The following is a 12,977-nucleotide window of genomic DNA, read 5'->3' as shown; positions in this document are numbered from 1 at the left end:
TTTTTTGACACAGGTTCTTGTTATGTTTCCTCTAGCTGGACATTAACTCTTGGGGGATCCAGTGATCATCACACTTCAGCCTCCTAAGTATCGGGTCTATATATAGGGTCTATATATAAAATGCATTTTGGAGATAAACTACAAACTCTTTAATTCATAAATCCACTAACAGATTCGTTCAGAGTCCTCATGATTTGACAATCTCTTTCTTTTTTTATGGTAATGGGGATTGAACCCAGGGGCCTTTTACCACTGAGGTATACCTCAGTCCTATTTATTTAAATTTTGAAACAGGGTCTCACTAAGTTGCTGACGGTCTTGGGAAATCACTGAGGCTGGCTTCGAACCTGCAATCCTTCTATCTCAGCCTCCCAAGTACTGGTCTTACAGGTGTCTGCCACCCTGCTTGACTCCTAATGACCTCTTAAAAGTCCCATATGGTCCCACCTCTCAGTGTTTTACAATAGAGATTAAATTTCAACATGAGTTTTGGTGGGGACATCGGAGCCATAATGCTAGGGATGAGTAAATGAATCAGTAGATGTTCTTCCTCTTGCCTTTTTCCATCTTCATCTCTGGCTTCCTCTTTTCCAAGATGGGTGTGGTTAGTCATGGAGTTCTTCTTCCTCTCTGAGGATGACTCTTTTTATGTGGCAAGAGGTGAGTTTGGCCTCTCACAGTGTCGTCTCGAGGCTTCAGTGTGGGCTGGTCAGTGTGTTCAGGGGCAGGGAGCTCAAGGGCTGCATGCAGGGACACGACTGAGCCCTTTCCAGCAAGATGGGAAGTCAAGATAAGCCTGTTCCCTTTAATTTTCTTTCTAGGCAATTTCTATGACTTTTCATGTTCCCCGATTACAGTGTCTACAGAATAACAAGGATCTGCAAAAAAAAAAAAAAAAAAAAAAATCATTAGGAGAAACAGTTTGAAATGCACTGAGCACCTTCAAGCATTTAATGAGATAATTACAAACTTCCTCTACTTGGCTCATAGCTCACGGGTTCTAAGCACTTTTTGTAGGGAACACTGTGTTGATGTAGTTTCAGTGAAACACTGAAAAATATGATTTTAAGTGAATTTATTATTTCAGTCTTTTTTTCCTCTTGTTGCCAGTCTAAAATGGGGATTTTGCTGCTCATGTCAGGAATACCCATGACAAGGAGAGAGTGATAGAGAATATCTGATCTTGGTTGAATTTGATTTCCATAACTTACTAGTATGGCATACTGGGCAAGTTGCTAATGTCTCCATACAAGAGTTTCTTCATCTCTAAAATGAAACAATGACTGAGGTTGGTTCTGATAGTTTCTGGCACAAAGTGAGGCTCCATGATCAAAGACTCTGATGGTTTCCAACAGCATGTTACTCTCTTCAGTTGGCTACTAAAATAGACGTGTTTTACAATGACAGCTGTAGCCATCATCTTTCAATGGTAGATTATGTCACATGGGATATTCCAATGTCAGTCCACCCAACAGTCAGCCAATAGCTGCAAAGTGTCTTCTGTATTTGTGGCAGGGTGCCAGGCATGGGGATTATATTGAGTATCTGATGGTGCCTTATGTGGCTGAAAAATGACTTTGCCCAGTCAACTAAGGATGGCTTGAAAAGCACTCATTGAATGGACATTCCTTTATTTTGAAAAAATAAGCTTATTGGGTTGAATTGGTTAATAAGGTCATGAAAATGGTCACTTCATTTTGCCTGAATTGATTCTATCCTGCGGTTAGTTGTAGAAAATGGAATTATGTAATAGCAGCGTGGAGTGCCTGAAAGACCAGGAGCTGGGCCATGTTGGTCTTCATGCCTGTTCACCGACACCTTGCTCTTTTGGTAAGTCCCCTTGCCAATCTGAGTTCGGCTCCCTGATCGCTACAGTGAGCAAACACTTGCCCACGGCATTCAGTTGGCTATTGTCGAATAAAAGATGAAATGATTTTATAGTAGTAATAATTACACTTACTATGGTGTGCTAGGTGACTTTTTTCAAAAGTTGGTATTTCCTTGTTCAAGGAAGCATGGGAGTAATTGTTTTTCAATGATGGGAGTTTTTTTCTTCCAACTCTCTGAATGCAGTTCAAGTTAAATATTAAAAAAAAAAAAGGTGTTAAGAGTAACTCTGTCTTGATCACCTGAAAGTCTGAATAGGCTTAATGTGAAAATCTGATTCCTCTGAGAAGCACCTTTAAGACAGGCTTAGATGTGCAAGAGAGTTATTAGAGGAAACACCTGTGAAGACAAAACGAGAGGAAGTAGGAAGAGGCAGGAGAGCCTTCAGCCCTCGATGAAGACCTCACACCTGTGAAAAAAGAAGAAGAAGGAAGGAAACTGGGTTGAAAGAGGCTCAGACTACTGTGCTTCTCTAAGTGCTGGCAACTTGTACTTGGTTAACCCAGTGTGAGTCCTTGAGCAGAGATTGCCCATCCAGAATTTCCATGTCTGCAGAAGTGGACCGGACCAGAATTTTTCCCAGGCTCAGCCATTGCCTAGGAGCAGCTCCCTGGACTCTGTAAGCACTCAGCAGCTGGGACGTTCAATCACCTCCTTTCCTAGCAGGAGATAGGAGAAGTGCATTTTTATGGTCAACCACTAGTTTCTCCACTTGAAAACATAGATCTTAATGAGTTTGACCCAAACAAAACAAAACAAAACAAAACAAATATGCCCAGAACAATTGTGATAGTATAGATTTTGCACCCAAAACAACGTTCCCTTCCTTCCTTTGACTTTCACTTCCTCTGTTTTAGCTAGGTCAGTCATGTTAAAAACCCCACACTGCTTTGTAGACTTCCTCATTTGACAATTAAAAAATCAGTATGTGAATAAGCCACATGGCCTTCTTCTGTTTTACCTTCTCAGAGTCATGATTTCCTTTCTGGAATTTCACATGATTTCATTCCTTTGGATTAGAAAAGTCACCCAAATCAGTTTACTCCCCCCATTTCAAGTCTGACCCCAGAAAAACTCAGTTTCCCAAAGGATTTAAGCAAAAGAAGAAAATCCAAAAAGATATACAATGGAGGAAAAAATTCTCAGGAAATAATTTCAAAAGATGAGAGAGAATATGACTGAGTTTGCTAACCATAAACCATCCTTGGACAAGTATGATTGCTCACACTTATAATTCCAGTACTTGGGAGGCTGAGACAGGAGGATCATAAGTTTGAGGACAACCTCAGGAACTTAGTGTGAACTTTTTTCAAAATAAAAAATAAAAAGGCCTGAAGATATAGTTTGAAGTTAGAATGCCCCTGGGTTCAGTTCCTATTATCCTTCATTCCCTTTCAATACTCACATACAACTAAATAAAAATAAATATCCTTGGAACTTGTCTTTAGAACAGGGTATAGCTTGCATAATCAGCACAGGCCTGCACTAGGAGTTGGAATTTTGGAGTCACCAAATATGGCTGTTTATATGATGTTTAAACAGTGGCTGGCTTCCTTCAACAGAAAGTAAGTTGCTTTTCCCATGGAAAAATAGTTTGTGTTGATGGGACCAGGGCCAAGACCAGCCATATGCTCACTAACCCTCTTCCTCTCCTTTCTGACCATAAAACTTGATGAAATTTCCCTGCTGTCTTTTGGATGGGGTCATGTGACTGAGTTCATAGCCAGTAGGAAGCGGTAAATGTCAATCCCAGACCCACCCCGTCCCTGCAGGAAGTTCTGTTCTAGCTCATCCTTGGCCTATAGTTGGTTTCAGAGCATCCAGTGAAGAACTCAGAAACCCTGGAGAATGGCACAGCCACTGGATGGGCACCAGGTCCCCAAGTAACCATGAAAAGCAGAATACTCAGCTGGTTCATTCTAGGCTGGAAACTGAACAAGAAATAAACTAAGTGAAGCCACTTAGTTTTTAAGTAGATTATGGCAGTTGTCTTATCTGGACCAGACACAAGGGAAGATATGGGAACTTTCTGAGAAAGAATCATGCTGTGATTAAGGAGATCCGGGTGGAAGGTCAGTGCAATTCTACTTGACAGATGGTTCTTCATGATGTTTTGAATCAAGCACTGTGCTGGGTCTTGAGGATACTAAGATGAGTGAGAGATGGTTGCCAGCCTCAAGGGCTCAAAACTAGTAAAAGCAGAGAGATGTGTAGGCATAGACTCAGAAATACTAAGACATAACAAATGCAAAATTCTGAGCACAGTGCCTGGAACATTGTAGATATTTAGTGCAAACAGGACAACAAATGAGTCTGAGAAATGAAAGCACTTATTTGTTTTTTTCCTTATTTTCTCATAGTGGCCCTGTCCCTCCATAGACACCAGTGATCCATGAAGTATTGTTCATTGCTGACTATGATTGAAAATATAGCACCAAATAAGTTGTCTCAAATCACTTACTGTATGCAGATCCTAAGTTAAGCACTGTAGGACCCTTGAGAGGCCAGAGGTATTGTTCTTGTCCTCAAGGAGGTGGAATTCACCATAACATCAGATATTTGAAGATCTTGATGGATGGAGAGGTAGAATGGGGAAGAGTGAGGTCAATGGGTCATAGGGTGAAGGTTCAGAAAAGCCAAGGAACCTAGGATTTGAGACAACAGAGATAATGAGGTAGTTTCAAAGTCATTTTGGGACCAAACCCAAGAAGACCATGAGTGCTGAGGTGAGAAAGTAGGAGTAGTTTCTATAGATAATGTGAGTTAATAATGGCTTTTAAGAAGAAAATTCACATCATCCAGCTAACAATGGGAAAGGATGAATTAAGAGAGAGCACCTTGAAATTCATGGCCAAATAACCTTGAAGCACTCAATCCTCCTTAGTGGGTTAGGCCAAATTCCTGTGGCAATAAATGAGAGTTGCAATGTCTTTATTTTTATTTTCAATGCAGGAACTCTCTAACCATGGACTGTCAGGAGTTAGCATGGTGCTCTTCCCATGAGAAGAAGCACCGGAATTGGAGGTTTGAAACCCTGTAATAAAGGAGCTTGCTTGTGTAGAGAGGAGAAGATGTACAGTCACTTATTAATTCATATTTGTTCCATCAATCCACATTTTCTTGGCTTCTACCATGAGTCAGGTGCTGTGCTGATGGCTGTGGTGTACGAATAAAGATTCATCACCTGCTCTCATCAAACTTTCCCCGGGGCGAAGTTTGTGCTGGGGAGGAACACCGGTGAGCAAGTGGCGAAGAGCCAGAAAGAATAAAGCAGACTATAAAAAATATAAAAATAAATTTAGTAGGAGACACAGAATAGCAACTGGTAGAATGGTGGAGAAAGGCTTCTGATGCCCTGAGGAGCCATGCAGAGCATTAGCAAGACAGTAGTCCACAGAGGATCATTGGTCCTTTTGGAATTTGGACTTGTGGATCCTGATTCCTCTTTCTAGCTTTGTGATAATTTATTACAGTAACTAATTTTCTATGCCCCAGTCTCTTCGCATTGAAAGTGGGTGAATCAGCAAGAACTCACAAGTAGGGTTGAGAAGATGGAAGAGGGATCCAAAATTTTTTTCTGTAAAGAGTCAAACAGTAAATGTGTTAGATGTTGTCAGCTATGCATCTCCACCACTACAGTGGACAGCAGCTGTAGAAGATAAGGTTGGTGCATGGAATGGCTGCTTATCAACATACTCACAGACACTAGCGCTGAATTTCATATTGTCTTAAAATATTATTACTGTTTTGAGTTTTTTCCTTATCATTTAAAAACCCATGCCAGGCATGGTGGTGCACGCTTGTAATCTCAGCATTAGGGAGGCTGAGACAGGAGGATAGCAGTTCGAGGACAGCCTCAGCTACTTAGTGAGGCCCTTTGTAACTCAGTGAGATCCTGTTCCAAAATGAAGAATAAAAAATAGGGTGGGGGTGTAGCTCAGAGGTAGAATGCCCCTGGGTTCCATCCCTGGTAGTAGAAAAAAATCTAAAGACCTGTTTTAGCTCTCTAGGCACTCATAGTCAAGTGGGATGTTGGATTGGGTTCATGAACCATGGCTGCCAACCCCTGAGAATTATGTGCAGAGAGTAACCCATTTCCAAGGATAGCTGGTATTTCTACAAAATTTTAGGTGAAAAATAGAGTCTGAAGAATTCCTATCAATCTCCAGAAAAAAATTTCAGCATGTGGGTGTTTATCAGGTGTCCTGCCCTTCTAAGGGGAAGAATGGCAGCAGTGGACAGCACAAATGCTAGCCCCTTCCTCACCTGGCTTCTCTCCACTCATCGGCTCTCAGCTCTCTCTCTCTCTCTCTCTCTCTCTCTCTCTCTCTCTCTGTACTGTGGATAGAACTCAGGAACATTCTACCTCCGATCTACAACTCCAGCTCTAGGTGTTTTTATTCTTTATTTTTGAGACAGGGTCTCACTAAGTTGCAGAGGGCCTCACTAAGTAGCTGAGGCTGGCCACGAACTATGATCCTCTGGTCTCAGCATCCTGAATTCTGGGATTACAAGCGTGCACCACCATGCCCAGCTCATCGGCTCTCTTTACACATCATGTTTTAGAGCTCTCAAGATGGCAGCTGTAGGAAAGCAGCATATCCAAGGAGAAGAAAGAAAGAGAACAGGAGAAAAGGAGAACTAAGAAGAGGAGAATATCTTCTTCAGTGAGCACTAGTTCTTTTTTTCTTTTTTTGTACCTTGGGTCCTGCCCCTCATCCAGAACAGAAATGAATACAAATTTACCCAAAGACAGGTGAGCATGAAGAGTCAAATCTAACCTGAGGGCAAGAAAAAAGCAAGAGAGAGAGAGAGAGAAAGAGGTAAAGAAAAAGAAAGAAAGCTTCATGGTTTTACTTTGAGATATACTTCAGACTTTAGACCTGTGACATACTCCATCCACTCTCTGGGCTTGGGAAGCTTTGTATCCTTTGCCTCAACTTCTGGGGAAGAATGAATGTTTTCTTTTAAAAGCATAAATCATGGCATGAATCAAATGAATAAATATGAGTGCCTAGAACAGTACTGAGTCTGAAGCTGTGTCCTTCCCGTAGCTTGAAGGAATGCATCTGTCCCATTCCCGCCTTGCTTTGGTTTTTTGAAGGTTTCTCAGTACAGTTAGCTCATTTGTTTCTCACAGTGTTTTTTTTTTTTAATTGTAAAAAAGGTATTTTCGGGCTGTACAAATTTATTGTTTCTTGTACCCCAGGGTAAATCAAAAGATATTGTGTAGTCAGTGAATTACAACAAACGTTTCCTTGCTGGTTTTCCTTCCCCCTTCCAGTCTCTGTTCACAAAGAACATGCCTTTGACTTCTGCTTGAGTACTGTGTGCATGTATGTTATTAACACTCTGGACTACATAATGATGTGAGATTACAATGCACCAATAAAAGTATTTAAAGGGCATCATAACATTTAAATGGCAAATAAATATTATTTGTTTCATCTCTATAATAAAAATGAGCATTCATGTTATTAAATTTCCTTGGGGGAGATATCTGTAGGTGACTTTGCATTGGTCCAGTCTCCTCCCATGGCACAGAGGTTCCTTTACCATCTAAGGTTCCCTCCCAATCTTTCCAGTTACTTTCCTTTCCCTCCTGTAGACCCTGCAAACGTGTCACCCTTAAGTTTCCAAATGTCAGAGCTGGCTCACATCTCTATGCCTGTGTCCACTCTGATTTCTTAGGATTGAAGACTTTCTACCCCCAAACCAGCCTACTTCATGGCAGAACAGAGATTTCAGAGGCGACAATATGAGGAAGCTCTATAGCAATCAGACCTCTCAGTTCTCCCTCACTTCTTCCAAACCTCAGATTCATCCCATCTTTTATGCTGAAGAAGGAGAATTCCAGCAGTGGGAGTCTGGTCCATACTATAGACTCCGATGTATGAAGCATCCTGCACTTACTAGGTGCTGGGAGCACAGCAGTGAATTTTCTCTTAGTGAACTTGAAGCTAACAGAGAAGATAAGACCAGTCCACGAACTCCCAAAACACCAGGCAGGAAGTAATCAGGATATGTACAAATAGAAGATTCTATATAAAGCTCAGAAGAGGAGAAACTATATTAAGCTAAAGCCATCAGAAAAGACATCTTAATGAGTAAGATTTGAATATGCAGATATGGTTTAGGAAGTGAGGGTGGGAAAGTTTGGTGCCATAGCTCAGTCTGTACAAAGGCAAGAAGCTGGGTTTTCAGACTAAATGAGAGAGAGAGAGAGAGAGAGAGAGAGAGAGAGAGAGAGAGAGAGAGAGAGAAAGAGATTATTTGTGTATATGTGGAATGGGTCAGGGCTAGATGATGGAGAAGTCAGAGATGTTAACAGGTAACTAATTTGTAGATCCCCAGATGCCAAGCCAGGTGCACACTCAGAAATCTCTCCTGATTCAAGTTGAAAAGAGTTTGTCTGATTGTGGCACACAGAACTTAGTCAGGATATGGCAAGTGTATCTTTAGGTTTCAGCAAGCTGACCAATGTCTTAGAGTACTTTAGTCTATTATGAGTTTTTTTTTTAGCTTTTAATTGGGAGCTAGTAATCATATGCTGATAAGATCTCACTACTGAAAAGGAAAAGCTGGAGAAATGCCTACTGGTCCTGTGTGAGTGTATGTATGTATGTATGTATGTGTCTGTGTGTGTGTCTGTGTGTGTACTCAGCATCCTAAAGGGAAGTCAAAGGGTATTTTCAGTATCATCTCCTTAAGACTTCATGCTTACCGGTGGCTTTTTAAAGGCTGAATTAGAGACAGATGAGCAGTAACACACACACACACACACACACACACACACACACACACACACACACTACATATGGATAAATGTCACCAGCAAAATAACTTTATCTAGACACAGCCTATGTGAGATAGCATTTAGCTGGCTAAAGCTGGTCCCTGACACCTGGGCTGATTGGACTGACTAGATTCTGAGTCACTGCTCCACGACAGATGAGTGGATTACTTCTTAGATCTATTCAATAAACATGTTCTGAGCATCCGTGAGGCATAAAGAAATGTGTTATGTTATATGTAACAGGGGTGGTGGGTGGAGGCAAAGGAAGGTATTTAATTAGCCTTTCATCTTGAGGACTGTGTGTCCACTGGGGTAGACACACCTGTGCACCTACATTGCAGTGTATTAAGGGAGAAGGAGGAAGTAGGTACTAATACCCTGGAGCCCAGAGGGGAGTGTCTCTTTCAGCCTATGCTGAGGATGTGGGAAAGGGCTGGGAAGGTCATCTAAAGTAGCTGATGAATCAGCCAAATTAGCTTCTTTTCTTCTTTGGTCCAGCCTTAAAGTCACAGCACCTCATAGCTGGCTGCCTCTGAGGGCACCACACCTGTCAAACATAATTGTCAACACTTGCTGAATTATCTGCTCTCCCTCCAAACTTTAAAGGACAGGGACTCCTTTTCTTTTGCTCAAGTGTGTCCCACCATGTGACAGTGCCTGACATTTAATAGGTAACCTATAAATATGGGTCCTGTGTTAAGGAAGAAAATAACTAGAACAGGAATTTTCACTGTCTCCCTCCAAGGGCTAGCGGAATTCTGCTGTAATTTTTCCAGTGGCTGCCTGCTGCATTCCCAACTCTGCGCCAACTCTGTAGAGAAACAACAAAAATCAGGCAAAGCATAGTGGAATGCTTGGATCCCAGAGAACCTTAGACATCAGCTGATCCACCAGAGAAAACTGAAGCTCAAAGAAGTCACCTTGAAACTGCCAGTACAAGGTCACTCCAGTAATTAGTAGCAGAATAAGCCTAAAAACCAGGCATCCTGATTTCCAGTCTTCACTTCCTTCCCTTGAGCCACAGGTATTCTATCAGTTGCAGTTAAGTAGAGGGAGGCACAAAGGACACAGAATGTGTCTGAATTCAGAAAAAGCCTCGTCTTGCAAGAGAGGTTTTGTTTAACAGAAAATTTTATGTGATAGGATTACATTCCACAAAACTCCAAATTTTAAAAGATGCTTTCTTTGGTTATGTGTAATTGCTTCTGGCAGGTGCGTGTTTCTCTTTATTTTATTTTTATTTTTAAAGGACTCCCTTTCCCTCTCTCATGTGATATCTCAGTGAGGCCCCAGAGGGAAATGCTGGGAACACATTTATGTTTGAACTGTAATACTCTCTTGAAAAGTGAAGCTCAGAATCCTTTAGGGATACCAGTGTTCTTTCAGAATTGATTTTGACACTTTAGAACTACAGCCCAACTAACTTTCATGCCAAAAATATATGTGATGAATTATTGGTTAGTTTGAAAAAATAAAAAGAGTTTTTGCATCAGGAGGAAAAAATGGTTCATATCCTTTGACTGGAATGTGTTTTTATTGGACAATTAATTTTTTTTTAGTTTTAGAGTTTTATTAGTACAATGTGATCATCATAGTGAGATTCAATGTGGTACATTGATATATACACACAGCATCGCTTGGTGTGGGTAGCTTCCAGCTGCATCCTGGTATTTCCCTCTTGCCTTCTCTTCCATGGTAGTAAGGTTGTTAGTGATATCTTAATATATGGACATAGTATTATTTCCTTACCCAAGCACCTATTTTCTTCTCCCCTCCTCCTTTCCTGGTCCTCTTCCATTATTCTTCTGGTCTCTTTATTATCACAAAATCCCTTTCTTTCATATTTTCTTTCTAGTGTCCACATATGAAAGAAAAAATATGACACTTGACTTTCTGAGATTGAGTGACTTTACTTAGCATAACATTCCCTAGTTCCATCCATTTTCCTGCAAATAATTTAATTTATAGCATATGATCCAGTTATACCCCTTCTCAGTATTTTTTCTGAAAGAATTAAAGTTAGTGATATATACTTATAACATGTTTTGAAGGCCATAATTCACAATAGCTAAATTATGAAACCATCCTAGGTGTCTGTTGACATATGAGTGGATAAAGTGTGGTATAAACCAAGGTGTGGTGATGCATGCCTATAATCCTAGCGCTTGGGAGGCTGAGATAGTAGGATTGCAGAAGAGCTTAAGAAATGCAGCAAGGCCCTCAGCAACTCAGTGAGACCTGTTTTTAAAAAAAAAATAGAGCTGGGAATGTAGCTCAGAGAAAGAATGCCCGAATTCAATTCTATCTCCCGCCCCACACACAGTGGTTATATAAACATAATGGAGTTTTACTCAGCCATAAAGCAGAACAAACTGTCATTTGCAGGACGTTGGGAATTATTCTTAAGGAATATTTCTTAAAGTGATGAAAGAAAAAATTATGAGTAAATGATTAATTAGAGGATATACTCTAGTGTGCAAGTGGAAGCTCAAAAAAACAAAAACAACTAAAAGCTCCAGGGCATGATAAAATGCAAAAAATTTATTGAATTATCTAAAATAAAATTCATGATTTCTATCATTTATTAAATGCTCATCATGTGTTGATAATTGTTGTAAGTTACAGGAATGAATGCTTCCAGCCTTCACAAGGACTCAAGGAAGTACATTAATATTCCAACTTTAAGAATGAAACAAGGCTGGGCAAACTAATGCAACTCGTGTAAGGTCACATATAGGAAGTGGCGGAATTCACATCCCCACAAAGGTAGCCTGGTTCCAGACCTTGGAATTTGTTGTTGTTTGGAGTTAAAAATTTAAACACCAAACTATCATATATTCTATGAGCATATCTCTTGATCCCCACACTCTATATTTACATGAATTGACAAAGACACACATAAATATTTATGTACAAGGATGTTCATCAAAGCATCGCCTCTAGTAATGGTAATTGGAAATAATCCAAATGCTGAACAATTAGAGATGTACTACGTGCCCAATTTTAAAATGGAAAAAGGAAAGCAAAGCACACAGGGGACAATGATAATCCCTCGCAGTCCCTGTATTCAGATGGAGTCACAGTGAAATTGTGGTCCACATCTTTTCAACTGGTTTCTAGATTTTGTTTCTGATACAAACATGGGGTCATACTGGATCTATTGCTTTATGACAGGACTTTTCTGTGTAGATAACATAAATTGCTTTTTAGGCACAAGTTATTCCTCTGCTGTTTATTTCAATAGCTTCACAGAATTCTTTTATTTGTGCATTTCATGACTTCCTTACATTTTCTGACCGACAAATTCTGTATTGTTGAATCCATTCTCTTCTAATCATTATTGTATAATGCTTTAGTTAATGGTAATCCATCATTCACAGGAAGTGCCCCTAACTCTCTTAGTTTCAGACCTTCTGTCATTGGGTTTTAACAATTCTAATACCTTTCAGTTGACTTAACTTGTCCTGAATTACAACCAAATACCATCACTTGTTCTAGGAGTGAAATAGAGCATCTTAAAACACTCGTGAAACTTCTCTAATTAGATGTATCTATCTACCTATGTGCCGAGCAATACTCTAAAACCCACAAAGAGAATTTCTGTCTGAATGAGCTTCATAAACCCACATAGGAGACTTTTGTCTTGCTTTTAATAGACACTCAACAAATTACTATGGGATAAATTAGGTAATATACAGTGTAAAATTATAAATAATTCAAATATATAAAGATGGGAGCAAGTGAAATGAACTATTACATTTCAGTTGTAGAGAATTTTGGCCAATAACTAAAATAAAAATATAGAAAAAAAAAAAAGCCGGGAGTGGTGGCACGTGCTTGTAATCCCAGCATTTGGGAGGCTGAGACCGGAGGATCGTGGTTCACAGACAGCCTCAGCTACTTAGTGAGGCCCTCCGCAACTTAGTGAGACCCTATTTCAAAATAAATAATAAAAAATAAGGCAGGGGGTGTAGCTTGGAGGTCAAATGCCCCTGGGTTCCATCCCCAAACCCGCAAAAAAAAAAAAAAAAATATATATATATATATATATATAAAAGATGTAAATAAATGATATATGAAAAGAAACAGAATATACAATGAAATGTGTTCTAGGTTTTTCACTATTAAAAATGTGGTCCTGGGAGCATAAAAATCAGAAAGGTACCTTGGAAAGGTATGAAAATAGATGTTTTATTTAGATGGGCATATAGATTTTTTTTCTAATTTCCTATAACATTTTTTTTGCAGTTCTGGAGGATTGAACCCATGGGCGTTCTACTTCCAAGCTACACCC

Source organism: Muscardinus avellanarius (genome assembly GCF_963383645.1).
Source record: "Muscardinus avellanarius genome assembly, chromosome: 4".
Lineage (NCBI taxonomy): Eukaryota > Metazoa > Chordata > Mammalia > Rodentia > Gliridae > Muscardinus > Muscardinus avellanarius.
Note: the sequence above shows the minus strand (reverse complement) of the source record.